At 44.6% G+C, this 25,049-nt stretch overlaps 1 protein-coding gene across 2 annotated transcripts in view; it reads right to left on the minus strand.

The window, feature by feature from the left end:
• LOC110535159 (type-1 angiotensin II receptor) overlaps positions 1-25,049 on the minus strand; it is a 50,846-nt gene that overhangs the window by 5,653 nt on the left and 20,144 nt on the right. The gene's annotated exons all lie outside the window — the stretch shown is intronic.

A 25,049-nucleotide genomic window follows, 5' to 3' on the forward strand; every position in this document is an offset into this window, starting at 1 on the left:
CCATCTGGCAGGTTTACATGTAAAATAGGAGGCCATCAAAACCAGATGTTGGATGTTATTTCATATGGTAAAAATGACAGGCTGGATTTCAACACCCTCTCTTTAAACGTCTCTTTAGCGAATGAATAGAAACAGTCAAACTGGAGAGCGCTCATCAAATGGTCCGTCCGTATGGCCTGTGTGGGAACCCGGAAGGAGTGTTTCTGTTGTGATACGATCCTGTGTTAATGAAGACTGCATGCAGTCAAACTGTCTTCCTGGATAACTACACCATTACGAACTGAGGAAGAGAGAGGTAGAGAGAGAGGTAGAGAGACAGGTAGAGAGAGAGAGGTAGAGAGAGAGATGTAGAGAGAGAGAGATGGAGAAAGAGGTAGAGAGAGAGGTAGAGAGAAAGGTAGAGAGAGAGAGGTAGAGAGAGAGGGGTAGAGAGAGAGAGGTAGAGAGAGAGAGAGAGAGGTAGAGAGAGAGGTAGAGAGGGAGGTAGAGAGAGAGAGGTGGAGAGAGAGGTAGAGAGAGAGAGGTAGAGAGAGAGGTGGAGAGAGGTAGAGAGAGAGGTAGAGAGAGAGAGGCTGTGTGAACATCAAACCTGTGAGCCTCTGGCTACATAGGGGTTTAGGTTCATTGTTAAATAATATAGTGTGGATATAAACATTAAAGCCTTAATTGAAATGTTTAGTGTATGGGGTTTAAAACATGCACCATTAGTGGAGCCTTAGGTACACTGTTACTGCGCTGCAACCTGCTCTCAGAGCATTTCCTACCATTGTTTCCGTAAATCCTCGTTTTAGTGTGATATTTTACGTTTCGTTTGGTACTGTACATATTCATTTGTGGATGTCCATCATCCATTTCGTATGATATATTTTGAATGACAATATGTATGATATGTTATGAATTTGCTAAATGTAAGATACGTCACTAATTCCAATTTGTTGTGGCTAACGTTAGCTAGGCAGCTAGCTGGCTGAAACATTAGCTAAAAAATGCTAAAATTGTCCACGATGAGAATTGAACACGTAGCCTTTGGGTTGCTAGACATTTGCCTCATACGCCTACCCATCCACCCCGACCAACCACCCTCCTTATGTTTTTGTCTTAAGAAACCTTCTGTCTTATGTAATCATACAAAACCAAATTACTTTTACTATGTTACGTCTAGTCTATGATACCAGGCTTCTATGCTACTTAACCCACCACAGATATATTTAAGAAAAAGGTAATGTCTTTGAATATTAATAAGTATAACTACATTAAAGCATTACAGTGGAATGAAATAGGAAAACATGCTGGGAAAGACAGACTGAGGGTATGAACGTACTGGGAAAGACAGACTCAGGGTTTGAATGTACTGGGAAAGACAGACTCAGGGTATGAATGTACTGGGAAAGACAGAATGAGGGTATGAACATACTGGGAAAGACAGACTCAGGGTATGAATGTACTGGGAAAGACAGACTCAGGGTATGAATGTACTGGGAAAGACAGAATGAGGGTATGAACGTACTGGGAAAGACAGACTGAGGGTATGAACGTACTGGGAAAGACAGACTGAGGGTATGAACGTACTGGGAAAGACAGACTGAGGGTATGAACGTACTGGGAAAGACAGACTCAGGGTATGAATGTACTGGGAAAGACAGACTGAGGGTATGAACGTACTGGGAAAGACAGACTCAGGGTATGAATGTACTGGGAAAGACAGACTCAGGGTTTGAATGTACTGGGAAAGACAGACTGAGGGTATGAACGTACTGGGAAAGACAGACTGAGGGTATGAATGTACTGGGAAAGACAGACTGAGGGTATGAATGTACTGGGAAAGACAGACTCAGGGTATGAACGTACTGGGAAAGACAGACTCAGGGTATGAATGTACTGGGAAGGACAGACTCAGGGTATGAACGTACTGGGAAAGACAAACTCAGGATATGAACGTACTGGGAAAGACAGACTCAGGGTATGAACGTACTGGGAAAGACAGACTGAGGGTATGAACGTACTGGGAAAGACAGACTGAGGGTATGAATGTACTGGGAAAGACAGACTGAGGGTATGAATGTACTGGGAAAGAGACTCAGGGTATGAACGTACTGGGAAAGACAGACTCAGGGTATGAATGTACTGGGAAAGACAGACTCAGGGTATGAACATACTGGGAAAGACAGACTCAGGGTTTGAATGTACTGGGAAAGACAGACTCAGGGTATGAACGTACTGGGAAAGACAGACTCAGGGTTTGAATGTACTGGGAAAGACAGACTCAGGGTTTGAACGTACTGGGAAAGACAGACTCAGGGTATGACTGCTTTCTTACAGGTTAGAGACCAGTTGCAGTTTCAGAGTTAATTAATTATTGTACAGTAAAACCATCAAAGATAATCCCATTTCCAGAATATGAAAGGAATGTCTGTGTTCTTTTCTCTCTTGTTTCTGTATGTATTTAGTTGTGGTCTGATATCTGCTGTAACTTTTCTACCATTTGAACTGAAGTGAGACGGGGGCCTACAAGCCACAAGGTGGCATCACAACTCATTGGGATATTATGAAACTGACGTTCTTCACTCCTTCACTACGTGCACAGCAAAGCATCTCAGAGTGGCATCCATCCATCTGTCCATATTCTTATTCATTAGATTGTAAAAGATTAGATTGTAAAAGGCCAAACTGATCCTTCTGTAGAGCAACAGTCCTGCTCTCAGGGCCCTGAGCTCTTCCAACAGCGATTCGATCTGGAGCAGATCAAACCTCCTCCACTCTCTTCGCCTCTATGGGTGGATGCATCCTTCAGAAACAGCCTTTCTGCATTAAAGGGCCAATCAGCAGTTGAATGAATAAGATAGAGTACTCCCCGCTACTGTTTTGGTAAAAAGCTGAGGGATGAATGTACTGAATGTACCATTCTCTAATTCATAGAATGAGCTACAGATGCAAGGACTGACCAGCCATGATATCAGAATAGTTATAACCATGTTTTGAGGCTGTATACTGTTTGTTTAAATGTACTTTGTTTACAAATATATTGGAGTAAAACAGGCTTATATTTGTGTTCTGATGGGGTACGACAGTTGAACTATAGCTCATGAGGAATTTAGTTATATTCTTCAAAAATCACTGGGGACACGCCATTCATTTATGAGTAAAAAAACATGTGTGTGGCAACTGCAGATGGCCCCTTTACAGCTACAGTAAAGCTACGGCCATAATGAGGCGCAGCTGTGGCTTGTTGCTCTGTTACTTGACAATGTAGGGAGCCAAGGGAAACAGAATAATGAAATATCTATTAGAGAGAGTTTCCTCCACCAGACCGACTGTTGCCATAAAGCCACACAGAAGTCAGGGTTTAGATTTACGAGTGTCGTCCTTTGTTAATGATTAAAAGAGCCGACTGGAGACATAAGTATCCGTTTTCCATTTTGATGTAAAACGTTTTGGGAAGAAAACATTTCCTTGTTTTTGTTTTGATAGAGCCAACATGTAAATGTTTGGAACGCTGTACAGCCATAGTAAAACACACAACTCAAAATGACATCATCCTATATGATGTAATAATAATAATAATAATAATAATAATAATAATTATAATATAATATAGAAAAATCACATTCTCATTCCCTGTAAATTTCCACACGTGAAGAAAATCCATATCCGTGATTGTGATGACATGGTCTGAAACCACAATACATATTACAGTAGATACTATAGTCATTTAGCCGTCCACAGTCACCTCCAAAAATGTATTGGCACCCTTGATGAAGATGAGCAAAGAACACTGCATAACATGAAGAATCGGCTACAAATACAGAGCTATAATGCCTGTTCAAAACATTCAGGAAATGTGGTGATTTTATACTAATACAACTGGTCAGAGAAAGAGATTTTGTTTAAAGGGACAACCAGCAGTTGCTACATTTTTAAATTGGGGTGGCAGGCAGTTAACCCACTGTTCCTAGGCCGTCATTGACAATAAGAATTTGTTCTTAACTGACTTGCCTAGTTAAATAAATGTAAAATAAATTCCATAAGCATGGGCATTAATATGGAGTTGGTCCCCCCTTTGCTGCTATAACAGCCTCCACTCTTCTGGGAAGGCTTTCCACTAGATGTTGGAACATTGCTGCCTGGACTTGCTTCCATTCAGCCACAAGAGCATTAGTGAGGTAGGGCACTGATGTTAGGCCTGGCTCGCAGTTGGCATTCCAATTCATCCCAAAGGTGTCCCATGGGTCAGGGCCCTGTGCAGGCCTCGACAAACTGTTTCTGTATGGACCTCGCTCTGTGCTCGGGGGCATTGTCATGCTGAAACAGGAAAGGGCCTTTCACCAAACAGTTGCCACAAAGTTGGAAGCACGGAATCATCTAGAATGTAACGTTAAGATTTCCCTTCACTAGAACTAAGGGGCCCAAACCATGAAAAACAGCCCCAGACCATTATTCCTCCTCCATCAAACTTTACAGTTGGCATGCGGGGAGGTAGCATTCTCCTGGCTCAATCGGTTGGTACGTTGTCAAGGAGGGCGGTGTGTTGCGTGTGTTGCGAAGAAGAGGATCACTGGTTTGAGCCCAGGATGGGGACAGGGACAGAGGAGGAAGGTAAACTGATAGAAGCACCCTGGCATTGGTTTCATGGTAGCAGTGATAGCAGCCCTATATATAGTATGATTGGTTTAGGGCCAGGAATTAGGTGTTCTCTCAAAAGGAAAAACGCAACACGAAAATGGCTCATTGGATGCTTCTGTCACAAGAAGGTGCCTCTCCCCCTTGCAATCTGACAGGTAATGACCAAATTCTGCCACAGGGAGGCGCCTCGCCCCCTCTCAATCTGACAGGTAATGACCAGTAATTGTCTCTGGCCCCCTCCCGGTTAGGGGGAGTGATGAGCTCGATAGCAGTCTCACAACTCAATCGCTGGCTGAAAACTGGTTTCTGCCCCTCCCAAAAGATAGAATTTGTAGATAATTTTCCCTCTTTCTGGGACTCACCACAACCAGGAAAAATCCTGGCCTGTTGAGGAGTGACAGACTCCATCCTAGCTGGAGGGGTGCTCTCATCTTATCTATGAACATTGACAGGGCTCTAACTCCCCTAGCTGCACAATGAAATAGGGTGCAGGCCAGGCAGCAGGCTGTTAGCCAGCCTGTCAGCTTAGTGGAGTCTGCCACTAACACAGTCAGTGTAGTCAGCACAGCTATCCCCACTGAGACAGTGTCTGTGCCTCGACCTAGGTTGGGCAAAACTAAACATGACGGTGTTCGCCTTAGCAAACTCACAGGAATAAAGACCTCCTCCATTCCTCTCATTATTGAAAGAGATCTCAAAATAGGGCTACTTAATGTTAGATCCCTCACTTCCAAGGCAGTTATAGTCAATGAACTAATCACTGATCATAATCTTGATGTGATTGGCCTGACTGAAACATGGCTTAAGCCTGATGAATTTACTGTGTTAAATGAGGCCTCACCTCCTGGTTACACGTGTGACCATATCCCCCGAGCATCCCGCAAAGGCGGAGATGTTGCTAATGTTTATGATACCACATTTCCATTTACAAAAAAGATTTCTGCATTTTCGTCTTTTGAGCTTCTAGTCATGAAATCTATGCAGCCTACTCAATCACCGTTTATAGCTACTGTTTACAGGCCTCCTGGGCCATGTACAGCGTTTCTCACTGAGTTCCCTGAATTCCTATCGGACGTTGTAATCATGGCAGATAATAGTCACATTTTTGGTGACTTTAATATTCACATGGAAAAGTCCACAGACCCACTCCAAAAGGCTTTCGAAGCCATCATCGACTCAGTGGGTTTTGTCCAACATGTCTCCAGACCTACTCACTGCCACAGTCATACTCTGGACCTAGTTTTGTCCCATGGAATAAATGTTGTGGATCTTAATGTTTTTCCTCATCATCCTGGACTATCGGACCACCATTTTATTACGTTTGCAATCGCAACAAATAATCAGCTCAGACCCCAACCAAGGATCATCAAAAGTCGTGCTATAAATTCACAGACAACACAAAGATTCCTTGATGTCCTTCCAGACTCCTTCTGCCTACCCAAGGACGCCAGAGGACAAAAATCAGTTAACCACCTAATTGAGGAACTCAATTTAACATTGCGCAATACCCAAGATGCGGTCACACCCCTAAAAACAAAAACATTTGTCATAAGAAACTAGCTCCCTGGTATACAGAAAATACCTGAGCCCTGAAGCAAGCTTCCAGAAAATTGGAACGGAATTAATTGAGTATAATATGAACAATCCAACATTTATTTTTGATTCTGTCGCAAAGCTAACTAAAAAGCAGCATTCCCCAAGAGAGGATGGCTTTCACTTCAGCAGTAATACATTCTTGAACTTCTTTGACAAAAAGATCATGATCATTAGAAAGCAAATGACGGACTCCTCTTTAAATCTGCGTATTCCTTCAAAGCTCAGTTGTCCTGAGTCTGCACAACTCTGCCAGGACCTAGGATCAAGAGAGACGCTCAAGTGTATTAGTACTATATCTCTTGACACAATGATGAAAATAATCATGGCCTCTAAACCTTCAAGCTGCATACTGGACCCTATTCCAACTAAACTACTGAAAGAGCTGCTTCCTGTGCTTGGCCCTCATATGTTGAACATAATAAACGGCTCTCTATCCACCGGATGTGTACCAAACTCACTAAAAGTGGCAGTAATAAAGCCTCTCTTGAAAAAGCCAAACCTTGACACATAAAAACTATTCGCCTATATTGAATCTCCCATTCCTCTCCAAATGTTTCGAAAAAGCTACTCACTGCCTTCTTGAAGACAAACAATGTATACGAAATGCTTCAGTCTGGTTTTAGACCCCATCATAGCACTGAGACTGCACCCGTAAAGGTGGTAAATCACCTTTTAATGGCGTCAGACCAAGGCTCTGCATCTGTCCCCGTGTTCCTAGACCTTAGTGCTGCTTTTGATACATCTTGGTGTTGTCATTCGGAAACATAATGTTAACTTTCACTGCTATGCGGACAATAAACAGTTGTACATTTCAATGAAACATTGTGAAGCCCCAAAATTGCCCTCCCTGGAAGGAAATGGAAGGCGGCAAATGTTCTACTTTTAAACTCGGACAAAACAGAGATGCTTGTTCTAAGTTCCAAGAAACAAAGAGATCTTCTGTTGGATCTGACAATTAATCTTGATGGTTGTACAGTCGTCATCTCAAATAAAACTGTGAAGGACCTCGGCGTTACTCTGTTTAATGTCTAAGCAAACAGCTGGAGGCAGGGCTTTTCCTATAGAGCTCAATTTTTATGGAACGGTCTGTCTACCCATGTGAGAGACGCAGACTTGGTCTCAACCTTTAAGTCTTTATTGGAGACTCATCTCTTCAGTAGGTCCTATGATTGAGTGTAGTCTGGACCAGGGGTGTAAAGGTGAATGGAAAGGCACTGGAGCGACAAACCACCCTTGCTGTCTCTGCCTGGCTGGTTCCCCTCTCTACACTGGGATTCTCTGCTTCTAACCCTGTTACAGGGGCCGAGTCACTGGCTTACTGGTGCTCTTCCATACTGTCCCTAGGAGGGGTGCGTCACTTGAATGGGTTGAGTCACTGACGTAATCTTCCTGTCCAGGTTGGCGCCCCCCCTCGGGTTCGGAGATCTTTGTGGGCTATACTCTGCCTTGCCTCAGGATGGTAAGTTGGTGGTTGAAGATATCCCTCTAGCGGTGTTGGGGCTGTGCTTTGGCAAAGTGGGTAAGGTTATATCCAGCCTGGTTGGCCCTGTCCGTGGGTATCGTCAGTAGGGGCCACAGTGTCTCCCGACCCTTAAGGTCTCAGCCTCCAGTAATTATGCTACACTAGTTTATGGCCCGTCCTTGGACACTGTGCTATCTAACCTCCAAACGAGCTTCAATGCCATACAACACTCCTTCCGTGGCCTCCAACTGCTCTTAAACGCTAGTAAAACCAAATGCATGCTTTTCAACCGTTCGCTGCCTGCACCCGCACACACGCGCGCGACTAGCATCACCACCCTGGATGGTTCCGACCTAGAATATGTGGACATCTATGTTACGTTCCCCAGTTTATGTGTTGTAGTTTGTGTATTTGCATGTGTTTATTTCAGGAAATGGCTTCCTGAAATCCCTCAAGCAGCTGATTGGTCGACTCCATGGCTAATTGGAGAGCTGACCCCGCCCCCTCGTCAAGACACAGCTGTCTCCAATTACCCATTCCTTCAGAAGCTATATATAGCCAGTGTTCTGTTCAGGAGAGAGATTTTGCTGGAGGTAGATTTGCTAGAGATTTGCTGGGAGGTCATTGCAGAGAGATTTTGCTAGAGGTTGATTTTGCTGGGGTTCATTGCTGGGAAGTCATTGCAGAGCAATTGAATGTGATAGAGGTTGATTTCGCTGGGAGTTTGTTGCTGAGAGTTGGTATGTTCTGTGAGTTTGTTGCTCAGGTAGAGCTTAGTTGATGTCCTTTGTTTCTTAGTTTGTTTGTGAAATTGTTGAATATTCTGTTTCATTTGTTCCCAGGGGGAAAGGGGAAGGCACCTTGGGAGTGCTTAGGCAAGAGGCCCGCGGGCATACATATACCCGTAGTAAATTCACTGTCTAGGCACACTAGGTAAGACCTGGGTGGACCACCCCCTGTATTTTGGTTAGGGCACCAGGTGGTGCTAAATTAGGTAAGTAGTGGGTAGGCAGGTAAGATAGGAGAGTGGGGGTGGCTTTGAGATTTACTTTCTTTGCTTTGGTTCTGTCCAGCCCCTTTTCCCCATATTACTGTGTAAAGGAATAAAGTCCTTGTAAACGGTACCACATTCTGCCTGTTGTCATCCTTACTCGCACCTACAGTCCATACCTTTTTCACTTCACGGAGAGTTTAGTTGTAGCAGGGTGTTGCGTTCCCTCTTCATAGAGGGATGCGTAACAATCTATAAGTACCTAGGTGTCTGGCTAGACTGTAAACTCTCCTTCCAGACTCATATCAAACATCTCCAATCTAAAATCAAATCTATAGTCGGCTTTCTATTCCGCAACAAAGCCTCCTTCACTCACGCCGCCAAACTTACACTAGTAAAACTGACTATCCCACCGATCCTCGACTTCGGCGATGTCATCTACAAAATTGCTTCCAACACTCTACTCAGCAAACTGGATGCAGTTTATCACAGTGCCATCCGTTTTGTTACTAAAGCACCTTATACCACCCACCACTGCGACCTGTATGCTCTAGTCGGCTGGCCCCCGCTACATATTCGTCGCCAGACCCACTGGCTCCAGGTCATCTACAAGTCCATGCTAGGTAAAGCTCCGCCTTATCTCAGTTCACTGGTCATGATGGCAACACCCACCCGTAGCACGCGCTCCAGCAGGTGTATCTCCCTGATCATCCCTAAAGCCAACACCTCATTTGGCCAACCTTCCGTCCTGTTCTCTGCTGCCTGTGACTGGAACGAATTGCAAAAATCGCTGAAGTTGGAGACTTATCTCCCTCACCAACTTCAAACATCTGCTATCTGAGCAGCTAACCGATCGCTGCAGCTGTACATAGTCTATCGGTAAATAGCCCACCCAATTTTACCTACCTCATCCTCATACTGTTTTTATTTATTTATTTACTTTTCTGCTCTTTTGCACACCAATATCTCTACCTGTACATGTCCATCTGATCATTTATCACTCCAGTGTTAATCTGCGAAATTGTAATTATTCGCCTACCTCCTCATGCCTTTTGCACACAATGTATATAGACTCTCTTTTTTTCTACTGTGTTATTGACTTGTTAATTGTTTACTCCATGTGTAACTCTGTGTTGTTGTCTGTGTCACACTGCTTTGCTTTATCTTGGCCAGGTCGCAGTTGTAAATGAGAACTTGCGCTCAACTGGCCGGCCTTAAATAAAGGTGAAATAAAAAAAATACAAATAAAATGTGTCGGGGGGCTAGGATCAGTCTGTTATATCTGGAGTACTTCTCCTGTCTTATTCAGTGTCCTCTGTGAATTTAAGTATGTTCTTTCTCTCTCTCTCTCTTCTCTCTTCTCTCTCTTCTCTCAGAGGACCTGAGCTCTAGGACCATGCCTCAGGACACCTGGTCGTGCTTCTGCTCCTGTTTTAACTGTTCTGCCTGTGGCTGTGGAACCCTGACCTGTTCATCCGACATGCTACCTTGTCCTGGACCTGCTGTCTCTAACTCTGAATCATCGGCCATGAAAAGCAGCTGACTTTTACTCCTGAGGTGCTGACCTGTTGCTCCCTCTACAACCGCTGTGATTATTATTATTTGTTCCTGCTGGTCATCTATGAACGTTTGAACATCTTGGCCATGTTGTCACTCCCTGACCTGAGATATCTCTCTAGCGTATGACTGGTCAGGCCTCGTGTTATGCAGAGATGCGCACAGTGTCTCCAGTTCGCATTCATAGCCCAGTGCGCTTTATTCCAGCTCCTCGCATTTGCCAGGCTAGAATGGGCATCCAGCCAGGACGGATGGTGCCAGCTCAGAGCTCCTGGTCTCCAGTACACCTCCTTGGACCAGGATATCCTGCGCCGGCTCTGCGTACTATGTCTCCAGTGCGTCTGCATAGCCCAGTGCGTCCTATGCTAGCACCTCACACTTGCCGGGCTCAAGTGAGCATCCAGCCAGGACGCATTGTGCCAGCTCTACGCTCTAGATCTCCAGTGCGCCTCCACAGTCCAGTACGTCCTGTGCCTCCTCCCCGCACTCGCCCTGAGGTGCGTGTCTTCAGCCCGGTGCCACCTGTACCGGTCCCATGCACTAGGCCTCCAGTGCACCCCCACAGTCCAGAGCTTAAGGCGACAGTTCCCAGTCCAGAGCTTCCCGCGACAGTACCCAGTCCAGAGCTTCCGGCGACAGTTCCCAGTCCAGAGCTTCCGGCGACGTTTCACAGTCCGGAACCTCCAACGACGTGCCACAGTCCGGAACCTCCAACGACAATCCCCCAGTCCGGAGCCTCCAGCGACGATCCCCAGTCCGGAGCCTCCAGCGACGATCCCCAGTCTGAAGCCTCCAGCGACGATCCCCAGTTCGAGGCTTCCAGTGACGGTCCCCAGTCCGGGGTCACCAGAGACGGTTCCCAGTCCGGGGCCTCCGGCGATGATCCGCAGTCCAGAGCCTCCGGCGATGATCCACGGTCCAGTTCCACAAAGGCGGAGGGATCAGCGTAAAGAGGGGGGGTGGCGTCCAGAACCAGAGCTGCCACCAAGGGTAGATGCCCACCCAGACCCTCCCCTATAGGTTCAGGTTTGCGGCCGGGAGCCCGCACCTTTAGGGGGGTTACTGTCAAGTCCTGACCTGCGATATCTCTGTTTTCTTTATAATTTTATTAGGTCAGGGTGTGACTAGGGTGGATACGCTATTTTTTGTATTGTCTAGAGGTTTTGTATTGTCTAGAGGTTTTGTATGTCTAGGGTTTTGTAGGTCTAAGTATTTGTATGTTTATGGTGGCCAGATATGGTTCCCAATCAGAGGCAGTTGTTTATCATTGTCTCTGATTGGGGATCATATTTAGGTAGCCATTCCCCCTTTGGTGTTTGTGGGTTCTTAGTCTATGTTTAGTTGCCTGTCTGCAATATTCGTACTAGCTTCCCGTTTCGTTCGTTTTGTAGTTTTGTTAGTTTGTTCAGTGTTCTTTCTTTAATTAAAAAAAGAATGTACGCTGCCCCTTGGTCTCCTTCGTAAGACGAACGTGACACATGTACTGTAATAATCTCCAGCCCAGCCAGAAGAGGACCCCTCATAGCCTGGTTCCTCTCTAGGTTTCTTCCTAGGTTACTTTCTAGGGAGTTTCTGCTAACCACCGTGCTTCTACACCTGCATTGCTTGCTGTTTGGGATTTTAGGCTGGGTTTCTGTACAGCACTTTGTGACATTGGCTGATGTGAAAAGGGCTTTATAAATACATTTTATTGATTGAAGGAAAATTAGATGCTATATTTACCTAGCTGGTCCCAATAGCCTTGTATTCATCCCCGGATATATACACTGCTCAAAAAAATAAAGGGAACACTTAAACAACACAATGTAACTCCAAGTCAATCACACTTCTGTGAAATCAAACTGTCCACTTAGGAAGCAACACTGATTGACAATAAATTTCACATGCTGTTGTGCAAATGGAATAGAAAACAGGTGGAAATTATAGGCAATTAGCAAGACACCCCCAATAAAGGAGTGGTTCTGCAGGTGGTGACCACAGACCACTTCTCAGTTCCTATGCTTCCTGGCTGATGTTTTGGTCACTTTTGAATGCTGGTGGTGCTTTCACTCTAGTGGTAGTGTCTACAACCCACACAAGTGGCTCAGGTAGTGAGGCTCATCCAGGATGGGACATCAATGCGAGCTGTGGAAGAAGGTTTGTTGTGTCTGTCAGCGTAGTATCCAGAGTATGGAGGCGCTACCAGGAGACAGGCCAGTACATCAGGAGACATGGAGGAGGCCGTAGGAGGGCAACAACCCAGCAGCAGGACCGTTACCTCCGCCTTTGTGCAAGGAGGAGCAGGAGGAGCACTGCCAGAGCCCTGCAAAATGACCTCCAGCAGGCCACAAATGTGCATGTGTCTGCTCAAACGGTCAGAAACAGACTCCATGAGGGTGGTATGAGGGCCCGACGTCCACAGGTGGGGCTTGTGCTTACAGCCCAACACCGTGCAGGCGTTTGGCATTTGCCAGAGAACACCAAGATTGGCAAATTCGCAGCTGGCGCCCTGTGCTCTTCACAGATGAAAACAGGTTCACACTTAGCACATGTGACAGACGTGACAGAGTCTGGATACGCCGTGGAGAATGTTCTGCTGCCTGCAACATCCTCCGGCATGACCGGTTTGGCGGTGGGTCAGTCATGGTGCGGGCTGGCATTTCTTTGGGGGGCCGCACAGCCCTCCATGTGCTCGCCAGAGGTAGCCTGACTGCCATTAGGTACCGAGATGAGATCCTCAGACCCCTTGTGAGATCATATGCTGGTGCAGTTGGCCCTGGGTTCCTCCTAATGCAAGACAATGCTCGACCTCATGTGGCTGGAGTGTTTCAGCAGTTCCTGCAAGAGGAAGGCATTGATGCTATGGACTGGCCCGCCCGTTCCCCAGACCTGAATCCAATTGAGCACATCTGGGACATCATGTCTCGCTCCATCCACCAACGCCACGTTGCACCACAGACTGTCCAGGAGTTGGCGGATGCTTTTGTCCAGGTCTGGGAGGAGATCCCTCAGGAGACCATCCGCCACCTCATCAGAAGCATGCCCAGGCGTTGTAGGGAGGTCATACAGGCACGTGGAGGCCACACACACTACTGAGCCTCATTTTGACTTGTTTTAAGGACATTACATCAAAGTTGGATCAGCCTGTAGTGTGGTTTTCCACTTTAATTTTGAGTGTGACTCCAAATCCAGACCTCCATGGGTTGATAAATTTGATTTCCATTGATAATTTTTGTGTGATTTTGTTGTCAGCACATTCAACTATGTAAAGAAAAAACTATTTAATAAGAATATTTCATTCATTCAGATCTAGGATGTGTTATTTTAGTGTTCCCTTTATTTTTTTGAGCAGTGTATATCATTAGGAGGAAGTTACGCTATCTCAGCACATAAACTAAATTATGTTTTAAATTATGTACTAAATTATGTATATGTTTTATTCAAAAATGGATTCAATTATTTATTTTTTATTAATAAAAACAATAATCTAAAAAAATGCAAAAAATTCTAAAGACCTGTTTTTTCTTTGTCATTATGGGGTATTGTGGGGCGGAAGGTAGCCTAGTGTTTAGAGCATTGGGCCAGGAACCGAAAGGTTGCTGGATCGACAAGGTAAAAATATGTCGTTCTGCCACTGAACAAGTGTTATGTTCGTCGTCCTCATCTGAGGAGGAGTAGGAGAGATCGGACCAATGCGCAGCGTGGTAAGTGTCCATGTTTTTAATAAAATACCTGAACACTGAACAAAAATACGACAAACGAACAGTCCTGTACGGTGAATTGAAAAACACTGAACAGAAAATATTTACCCACAAAACACAGGTGGAAAAGGCTACCTAAGTATGATTCTCAATCAGAGACAACGAACGACACCTGCCTCTGAATACCAGGCCAAACACATAAACGCAACAATGAAAAAACGAACATAGGCTACCCACCCCAACTCACGCCCTAACCAAACTAAAACAAAGACATAACAAAGGAACTAAGGTCAGAACGTGACAACAAGGCAGTTAACCCAGTTAACTTGTCGAGGAACACCAATGCCATCCTGCACTCTTTCATGTTGACGAAACGGTCTTTCACTCTGTCATACAGTACACACTTTTATTTTTTGATGTTGTAGGCTACCTGGCTAAAATGCTTGCTTGCTAGTCTAACTTCCATTCATGGGCAGGGTTAGCTAGTTATCATTAGCCTTCTACATCTAGCTACATATTGAACTTCCATCCTCTCAAACGGATTGGATATTATTTACACTTTTTTTTAACCAAGGGAGGCCAAATGCTCGCTGGCTTCCCTTGCATTCAATGCTATGGGCGTCATCAATATAATACTCTTTTTGACCAGACAGTATCAGATAGATGGGTTACACATACATAGACAGAGGGGCGCTGTTTCTCTGGTGAGATAAATTCAGCCCTTGCGAATTGAAGGAAAATTATGAAACACAGGGAGATGAATGATAAAATATATTTTTTCTGATTTCCCTTGGAATCCATGAACACACATCACTGACGGTAGTTATGGTATGGGAGCAGTGAGGGCCACAACTAAACGCTTAGTGGACAGCCAAGAAAGGAGGTGACTGTAAGACAAGTGATTTACTGGTGCTGTGCCCAGTGATCCCAGGCTAGAGCCTGAAGGTAGGAGGGGGAGGGAGGGAGGATGAAGCACAGAGGGGAGAGGAGGGCTGGATGGAGAGAGGGAGGAAGGAGGGCGGGTGTAAGGGCAGAGGAGGGAGAGAAGGGAGGAGGGAGGGCGTAAGGGCAAAGGGGAGAGGAGGGAGGAGGGAGGGTGTAAGGGCAGAGGGGAGAGGAGGGCGAGAGGGAAGAGGGAGGAGGCAGGATGGAGGGAGGGAGGGTGTAAGGGCAAAGGGGAGAGGAGGGAGGAGTGAGGGAGGGGGGATGAAGCCCAGAGGGGAGAGGGCTGGATGGAGGAGGGAGGGAGGGTGTAAGGGCAGAGGGGAGAGGAGGGAGGAGGGAGGGTGTAAAGGCAGAGGGGAGAGGAGGGAGGGTGTAAGGGGAGAGGGGAGAGGAGGGCGAGAGGGAAGATGAAGGGAGGGAGGGAGGGTGTAAGGGCAAAGGGGAGAGGAGGGAGGAGTGAGGGAGGGATGAAGCCCAGAGGGGAGAGGAGGGCTGGATGGAGGGTGTAAGGGGAGAGGAGGGAGGAGTGAGGGTGGAGGGAGGGAGGGAGGGAGGGAGGGAGGGAGGGGGGAGGGGAGGGGAGGGCAGGAGAGAGGATAGGAGGGCAGGAAGGAAGTGGAGGGCAGGATGGAGGGGAGGGGAGTGGAGGGCAGGATGGAGGGGAGGGGAGAGGAGGGCAGGATGGAGGGGAGGGGAGAGGATGGCAGCATGATAAGATGAGGGCACATAACATAATGGGGGTAATAAAACCTGGGAAACCACAGACAGGAAGGAAAATAGCCCCTTGACAGCTAGTAGGAAGATACACCTCCTACCCACATTGACCAGAACAGGAGCACATTGCACATTAGCTATTGCAAGATTTAAGACCCAAATGACGCATGCCAGGGAAATGGGACATGATTATTCATCCTCTCCTAAATGTTGAATCCCTGACATCATCACTGACATCATCACTGACATCATCAACATGTTCTGTCAGAATAATTATTCTAAAACGATTTGCTTGGATCCTGAATGGTGATTGGTTGATAGCAGGGAGCACCACATGCCCCACATTCCACAGGTAATTCCTGTTAACAGTTCCATTAGATTCATCAATGCACACCCACTGTCCCACAGCCAAGCCAGTCAATTTATAAACATAATCTCCCCCGGAAGAAAGCACCTAGAATACCTAGAATACAATATTTTCCAATTCTACTAGCCTAGGCATTTGGTTTTGTACTGTGGGGGTTAATATAAGCCTCTGTATGCCCATCTGACCTGTGCAACATGTTGATGTTTTGTGTTGTGATCTCCACCATGCCATGCATATGATCGTGACGAGACTGACAGCTTCTCTGATCCACATATGGACTTATCAGGATCAGTAAAACAAGTTCAAATGCACATAGTTTGCAGTCATTTCAGCTACTTGATGCAGAACAGACCCACATATTATTTAACGATGTTTATTAAAAAAATACATTAAAAAAAAATGTGAAAGTGTGTCTCAGATACACTCAACTAAAAGGGGAAAGGTCTTTACTTCGTCCAGTTGTATACATCCAGTCTTAAATACAGAATTTAGTGTAAAAACTAAATTATTGTGGAAAAAAAGTACTGTTCAACTTTTTAAAAAAAACACACACCAAATATAATTCCTTTAATGAGATGCTTGACATGGTCCCCCTGTCTTAGTGTTCATGATCTGAAAACCAAACGGGATCCTAGATCAGCACTCAGTCTCAGACACCTTGTAAATATGGGCCCAGAAGTACACAGCATATAAAGCGAATAGGTGAAGAGTTGGTGAATAACACTCATATATCCCAGGGTTAGTTATGTCTAAGAAGAATAACACTCATATATCCCAGGGTTAGTTGTGTCTAAGAAGAATAACACTCATATATCCCAGGGTTAGTTGTGTCTAAGAAGAATAACACTCATATATCCCAGGGTTAGTTGTGTCTAAGAAGAATAACACTCATATATCCCAGGGTTAGTTATGTCTAAGAAGAATAACACTCATATATCCCAGGGTTAGTTATGTCTAAGAAGAATAACACTCATATATCCCAGGGTTAGTTATGTCTAAGAAGAATAACACTCATATATCCCAGGGTTAGTTATGTCTAAGAAGAATAACACTCATATATCCCAGGGTTAGTTATGTCTAAGAAGAATAACACTCATATATCCCAGGGTTAGTTATGTCTAAGAAGAATAACACTCATATATCCCAGGGTTAGTTATGTCTAAGAAGAATAACACTCATATATCCCAGGGTTAGTTATGTCTAAGAAGAATAACACTCATATATCCCAGGGTTAGTTGTGTCTAAGAAGAATAACACTCATATATCCCAGGGTTAGTTATGTCTAAGAAGAATAACACTCATATATCCCAGGGTTAGTTATGTCTAAGAAGAATAACACTCATGTATACCAGGGTTAGTTATGTCTAAGAAGGCTAAAAAGGAAGCATGGAATTTCTGACTGACCATACTGCCATGGTTATATACTGAACAAGAAGATGTGAGAGAGCTTCCCTGGGGGTGAGAGAATAGAGACCTGGCTTGGGAACCAAACATTTTAGGTTCAAACCCCGCATGTACAGATTGTCAACATATGAAATGGAAAGATTAGGGTTGTGTCTGTATGATTACATATGGTTCAAAAGTCCTATGAAGGAAATTCAAATGTGAATTAAATCTGGAAGGAAACATAATGGGGATGCATTACAGTCTGGAGGGAAACATAATGGGGATGTATTACAGTCTGGAGGGAAACATAATGGGGATGTATTACAGTCTGGAGGGAAACATAATGGGGATGTATTACAGTCTATAGAAACATAATGGGGATGTATTACAGTCTGGAGAGAAACATAATGGGGATGTATTACAGTCTGGAGGGAAACATAATGGGGATGTATTACAGTCTGGAGGGAAACATAATGGGGATGTATTACAGTCTATAGAAACATAATGGGGATGTATTACAGTCTGGAGGGAAACATAATGGGGATGTATTACAGTCTGGAGAGAAACATAATGGGGATGTATTCCAGTCTGGAGGGAAACATAATGGGGATGTATTACAGTCTGGAGGGAAACATAATGGGGATGTATTACAGTCTGGAGGGAAACATAATGGGGATGTATTCCAGTCTGGAGGGAAACATAATGGAGATGTATTCCAGTCTGGAGAGAAACATAATGGGGATGTATTACAGTCTGGAGAGAAACATAATGGGGATGTATTACAGTCTGGAGGGAAACATAATGGGGATGTATTACAGTCTGGAGGGAAACATAATGGGGATGTATTCTAATCTGGAGGGAAACATAATGGGGATGTATTACAGTCTATAGAAACATAATGGGGATGTATTACAGTCTATAGAAACATAATGGGGATGTATTACAGTCTATAGAAACATAATGGGGATGTATTACAGTCTATAGAAACATAATGGGGATGTATTACAGTCTGGAGGGAAACATAATGGGGATGTATTACAGTCTGGAGGGAAACATAATGGGGATGTATTCCAGTCTATAGAAACATAATGGGGATGTATTCCAGTCTGGAGGGAAACATAATGGGGATGTATTACAGTCTGGAGAGAAACATAATGGGGATGTATTCCAGTCTGGAGGGAAACATAATGGGGATGTATTCTAATCTGGAGAGAAACATAATGGGGATGTATTACAGTCTGGAGGGAAACATAATGGGGATGTATTCTAATCTGGAAGGAAACATAATGGGGATGTATTCTAATCTGGAAGGAAACATAATGGGGATGTATTCTAATCTGGAAGGAAACATAATGGGGATGTATTCCAGTCTGGAGGGAAACATAATGGGGATGTATTACAGTCTGGAGGGAAACATAATGGGGATGTATTACAGTCTGGAGGGAAACATAATGGGGATGTATTACAGTCTATAGAAACATAATGGGGATGCATTACAGTCTGGAGGGAAACATAATGGGGATGTATTGCAGTCTGGAGGGAAACATAATGGGGATGTATTACAGTCTGGAGGGAAACATAATGGGGATGTATTACAGTCTGGAGGGAAACATAATGGGGATGTATTACAGTCTATAGAAACATAATGGGGATGTATTACAGTCTGGAGGGAAACATAATGGGGATGTATTACAGTCTGGAAGGAAACATAATGGGGATGTATTACAGTCTATAGAAACATAATGGGGATGGATGTATTATAGTCTGGAGAGAAACATAATGGGGATGTATTACAGTCTATAGAAACATAATGGGGATGGATGTATTATAGTCTGGAGGGAAACATAATGGGGATGTATTACAGTCTGGAGAGAAACATAATGGGGATGTATTACAGTCTGGAGGGAAACATAACAGGGATGTATTACAGTCTGGAGGGAAACATAATGGGGATGTATTACAGTCTGGAGAGAAACATAATGGGGATGTATTACAGTCTGGAGGGAAACATAATGGGGATGTATTACAGTCTGGAGGGAAACATAATGGGGATGTATTACAGTCTATAGAAACATAATGGGGATGTATTACAGTCTATAGAAACATAATGGGGATGTATTACAGTCTATAGAAACATAATGGGGATGTATTACAGTCTGGAGAGAAACATAATGGGGATGTATTACAGTCTGGAGGGAAACATAATGGGGATGTATTACAGTCTATAGAAACATCATGGGGATGTATTACAGTCTGGAGGGAAACATAATGGGGATGAATTCTAATCTGGAGGGAAACATAATGGGGATGTATTACAGTCTGTAGAAACATAATGGGGATGTATTACAGTCTGGAGGGAAACATAACGGGGATGAATTACAGTCTGGAAGGAAACATAATGGGGATGGATGTATTATAGTCTGGAGGGAAACGTAATGGGGATGTATTCCAGTCTGGAGAGAAACATAATGGGGATGTATTACAGTCTGGAGGGAAACATAATGGGGATGTATTACAGTCTGGAGGGAAACATAATGGGGATGTATTACAGTCTGGAGGGAAACATAATGGGGATGTATTACAGTCTATAGAAACATAATGGGGATGCATTACAGTCTGGAGGGAAACATTATGGGGATGTATTGCAGTCTGGAGGGAAACATAATGGGGATGTATTACAGTCTGGAGGGAAACATAATGGGGATGTATTACAGTCTGGAGGGAAACATAATGGGGATGTATTACAGTCTATAGAAACATAATGGGGATGTATTACAGTCTGGAGGGAAACATAATGGGGATGTATTACAGTCTGGAAGGAAACATAATGGGGATGTATTCTAATCTGGAGAGAAACATAATGGGGATGTATTACAGTCTGGAGGGAAACATAATGGGGATGTATTACAGTCTGGAGGGAAACATAATGGGGATGTATTACAGTCTGGAGGGAAACATAATGGGGATGTATTACAGTCTGGAGAGAAACATAATGGGGATGTATTACAGTCTATAGAAACATAATGGGGATGTATTACAGTCTGGAGGGAAACATAATGGGGATGTATTACAGTCTGGAGGGAAACATAATGGGGATGAATTACAGTCTGGAGGGAAACATAATGGGGATGGATGTATTATAGTCTGGAGGGAAACATAATGGGGATGTATTACAGTCTATAGAAACATAATGGGGATGTATTACAGTCTGGAGTGAAACATAATGGGGACGTATTACAGTCTATAGAAACATAATGGGGATGTATTACAGTCTATAGAAACATAATGGGGATGTATTACAGTCTGGAGGGAAACATAATGGGGATGTATTACAGTCTATAGAAACATAATGGGGATGTATTCCAGTCTATAGAAACATAATGGGGATGTATTACAGTCTGGAGGGAAACATAATGGGGATGTATTACAGTCTGGAGGGAAACATAATGGGGATGTATTACAGTCTGGAGGGAAACATAATGGGGATGTATTACAGTCTGGAGGGAAACATAATGGGGATGTATTACAGTCTGGAGGGAAACATAATGGGGATGTATTCCAGTCTGGAGGGAAACATAATGGGGATGTATTACAGTCTATAGAAACATAATGGGGATGTATTCCAGTCTGGAGGGAAACATAATGGGGATGTATTACAGTCTATAGAAACATAATGGGGATATATTACAGTCTGGAGGGAAACATAATGGGGATGTATTACAGTCTGGAGGGAAACATAATGGGGATGTATTACAGTCTGGAGGGAAACATAATGGGGATGTATTACAGTCTATAGAAACATAATGGGGATGTATTACAGTCTGGAGGGAAACATAATGGGGATGTATTACAGTCTATAGAAACATAATGGGGATGTATTACAGTCTGGAGGGAAACATAATGGGGATGTATTCTAATCTGGAGGGAAACATAATGGGGATGTATTACAGTCTGTAGAAACATAATGGGGATGTATTACAGTCTGGAGAGAAACATAATGGGGATGTATTACAGTCTGGAGAGAAACATAATGGGGATGTATTACAGTCTGGAGGGAAACATAACGGGGATGAATTACAGTCTGGAAGGAAACATAATGGGGATGGATGTATTATAGTCTGGAGGGAAACGTAATGGGGATGTATTCCAGTCTGGAGAGAAACATAATGGGGATGTATTACAATCTGGAGAGAAACATAATGGGGATGTATTACAGTCTGGAGGGAAACATAATGGGGATGTATTACAGTCTGGAGGGAAACATAATGGGGATGTATTACAGTCTATAGAAACATAATGGGGATGCATTACAGTCTGGAGGGAAACATAATGGGGATGTATTGCAGTCTGGAGGGAAACATAATGGGGATGTATTACAGTCTGGAGGGAAACATAATGGGGATGTATTACAGTCTGGAGGGAAACATAATGGGGATGTATTACAGTCTATAGAAACATAATGGGGATGTATTACAGTCTGGAGGGAAACATAATGGGGATGTATTACAGTCTGGAAGGAAACATAATGGGGATGTATTCTAATTTGGAGAGAAACATAATGGGGATGTATTACAGTCTGGAGGGAAACATAATGGGGATGTATTACAGTCTGGAGGGAAACATAATGGGGATGTATTACAGTCTGGAGGGAAACATAATGGGGATGTATTACAGTCTGGAGGGAAACATAATGGGGATGTATTACAGTCTATAGAAACATAATGGGGATGTATTACAGTCTGGAGGGAAACATAATGGGGATGTATTACAGTCTGGAGGGAAACATAATGGGGATGTATTACAGTCTGGAGGGAAACATAATGGGGATGTATTACAGTCTGGAGAGAAACATAATGGGGATGTATTACAGTCTATAGAAACATAATGGGGATGTATTACAGTCTGGAGGGAAACATAATGGGGATGTATTACAGTCTATAGAAACATAATGGGGATGTATTACAGTCTGGAGGGAAACATAATGGGGATGTATTACAGTCTGGAGGGAAACATAATGGGGATGTATTACAGTCTGGAGGGAAACATAATGGGGATGTATTACAGTCTGGAGGGAAACATAACAGGGATGTATTACAGTCTGGAGGGAAACATAATGGGGATGTATTACAGTCTATAGAAACATAATGGGGATGTATTCTAATCTGGAGGGAAACATAATGGGGATGTATTACAGTCTATAGAAACATAATGGGGATGTATTACAGTCTGGAGTGAAACATAATGGGGATGTATTACAGTCTATAGAAACATAATGGGGATGTATTACAGTCTGGAGTGAAACATAATGGGGATGTATTACAGTCTATAGAAACATAATGGGGATGTATTACAGTCTGGAGGGAAACATAATGGGGATGTATTACAGTCTATAGAAACATAATGGGGTTGTATTACAGTCTATAGAAACATAATGGGGATGTATTACAGTCTGGAGGGAAACATAATGGGGATGTATTACAGTCTATAGAAACATAATGGGGATGTATTACAGTCTGGAGGGAAACATAATGGGGATGTATTCCAGTCTATAGAAACATAATGGGGATGTATTACAGTCTGGAGGGAAACATAATGGGGATGTATTACAGTCTGGAGAGAAACATAATGGGGATGTATTCCAGTCTGGAGGGAAACATAATGGGGATGTATTACAGTCTGGAGGGAAACATAATGGGGATGTATTCCAGTCTGGAGGGAAACATAATGGGGATGTATTACAGTCTGGAGGGAAACATAATGGGGATGTATTACAGTCTGGAGGGAAACATAATGGGGATGTATTCCAGTCTGGAGGGAAACATAATGGGGATGTATTACAGTCTGGAGGGAAACATAATGGGGATGTATTACAGTCTGGAGGGAAACATAATGGGGATGTATTACAGTCTGGAGGGAAGCCTAGTGGTAGCCTAGTGGTATATCGTTGGGTGGCAGGTAGACTAGTTTTATATTGTTGGGTGCAGGTAGCCTAGTGGTATATTGTTGGGTGGCAGGTAGCCTAGTTTTATATTGTTGGGTGGCAGGTAGCCTAGTGGTATATTGTTGGGTGCAGGTAGACTAGTTTTACATTGTTGGGTGGCAGGTAGCCTAGTTTTATATTGTTGGGTGGCAGGTAGCCTAGTGGTATATCGTTGGGTGCAGGTAGCCTAGTGGTATATTGTTGGGTGGCAGGTAGCCTAGTGGTATATTGTTGGGTGGCAGGTAGCCTAGTTTTATATTGTTGGGTGCAGGTAGCCTAGTGGTATATTGTTGGGTGCAGGTAGACTAGTTTTACATTGTTGGGTGGCAGGTAGCCTAGTTTTATATTGTTGGGTGGCAGGTAGCCTAGTGGTATATTGTTGGGTGGCAGGTAGACTAGTTTTATATTGTTGGGTGCAGGTAGCCTAGTGGTATATTGTTGGGTGGCAGGTAGCCTAGTTTTATATTGTTGGGTGGCAGGTAGCCTAGTGGTATATTGTTGGGTGCAGGTAGCCTAGTGGTATATCGTTGGGTGGCAGGTAGCCTAGTTTTATATTGTTGGGTGGCAGGTAGCCTAGTGGTATATTGTTGGGTGGCAGGTAGCCTAGTTTTATATTGTTGGGTGCAGGTAGCCTAGTGGTATATCGTTGGGTGGCAGGTAGCCTAGTGGTATATTGTTGGGTGCAGGTAGCCTAGTGGTATATTGTTGGGTGGCAGGTAGCCTAGTTTTATATTGTTGGGTGGGGAGGAAGGAGGGCGGGTGTAAGAGGGAGGAAGGAGGGCGGGTGTAAGGGCAGAGGAGGGAGAGAAGGGAGGAGGGAGGGCGTAAGGGCAAAGGGGAGAGGAGGGAGGAGGGAGGGTGTAAGGGCAGAGGGGAGAGGAGGGCGAGAGGGAAGAGGGAGGAGGCAGGATGGAGGGAGGGAGGGTGTAAGGGCAAAGGGGAGAGGAGGGAGGAGTGAGGGAGGGGGGATGAAGCCCAGAGGGGAGAGGGCTGGATGGAGGAGGGAGGGAGGGTGTAAGGGCAGAGGGGAGAGGAGGGAGGAGGGAGGGTGTAAAGGCAGAGGGGAGAGGAGGGAGGGTGTAAGGGGAGAGGGGAGAGGAGGGCGAGAGGGAAGATGAAGGGAGGGAGGGAGGGTGTAAGGGCAAAGGGGAGAGGAGGGAGGAGTGAGGGAGGGATGAAGCCCAGAGGGGAGAGGAGGGCTGGATGGAGGGTGTAAGGGGAGAGGAGGGAGGAGTGAGGGTGGAGGGAGGGAGGGAGGGAGGGAGGGAGGGAGGGAGGGGGGAGGGGAGGGGAGGGCAGGAGAGAGGATAGGAGGGCAGGAAGGAAGTGGAGGGCAGGATGGAGGGGAGGGGAGTGGAGGGCAGGATGGAGGGGAGGGGAGAGGAGGGCAGGATGGAGGGGAGGGGAGAGGATGGCAGCATGATAAGATGAGGGCACATAACATAATGGGGGTAATAAAACCTGGGAAACCACAGACAGGAAGGAAAATAGCCCCTTGACAGCTAGTAGGAAGATACACCTCCTACCCACATTGACCAGAACAGGAGCACATTGCACATTAGCTATTGCAAGATTTAAGACCCAAATGACGCATGCCAGGGAAATGGGACATGATTATTCATCCTCTCCTAAATGTTGAATCCCTGACATCATCACTGACATCATCACTGACATCATCAACATGTTCTGTCAGAATAATTATTCTAAAACGATTTGCTTGGATCCTGAATGGTGATTGGTTGATAGCAGGG

Source organism: Oncorhynchus mykiss, chromosome 11, assembly GCF_057628025.1.
Source record: "Oncorhynchus mykiss isolate SJ-2025 chromosome 11, ASM5762802v1, whole genome shotgun sequence".
In the NCBI taxonomy this organism is placed as follows: domain Eukaryota; kingdom Metazoa; phylum Chordata; class Actinopteri; order Salmoniformes; family Salmonidae; genus Oncorhynchus; species Oncorhynchus mykiss.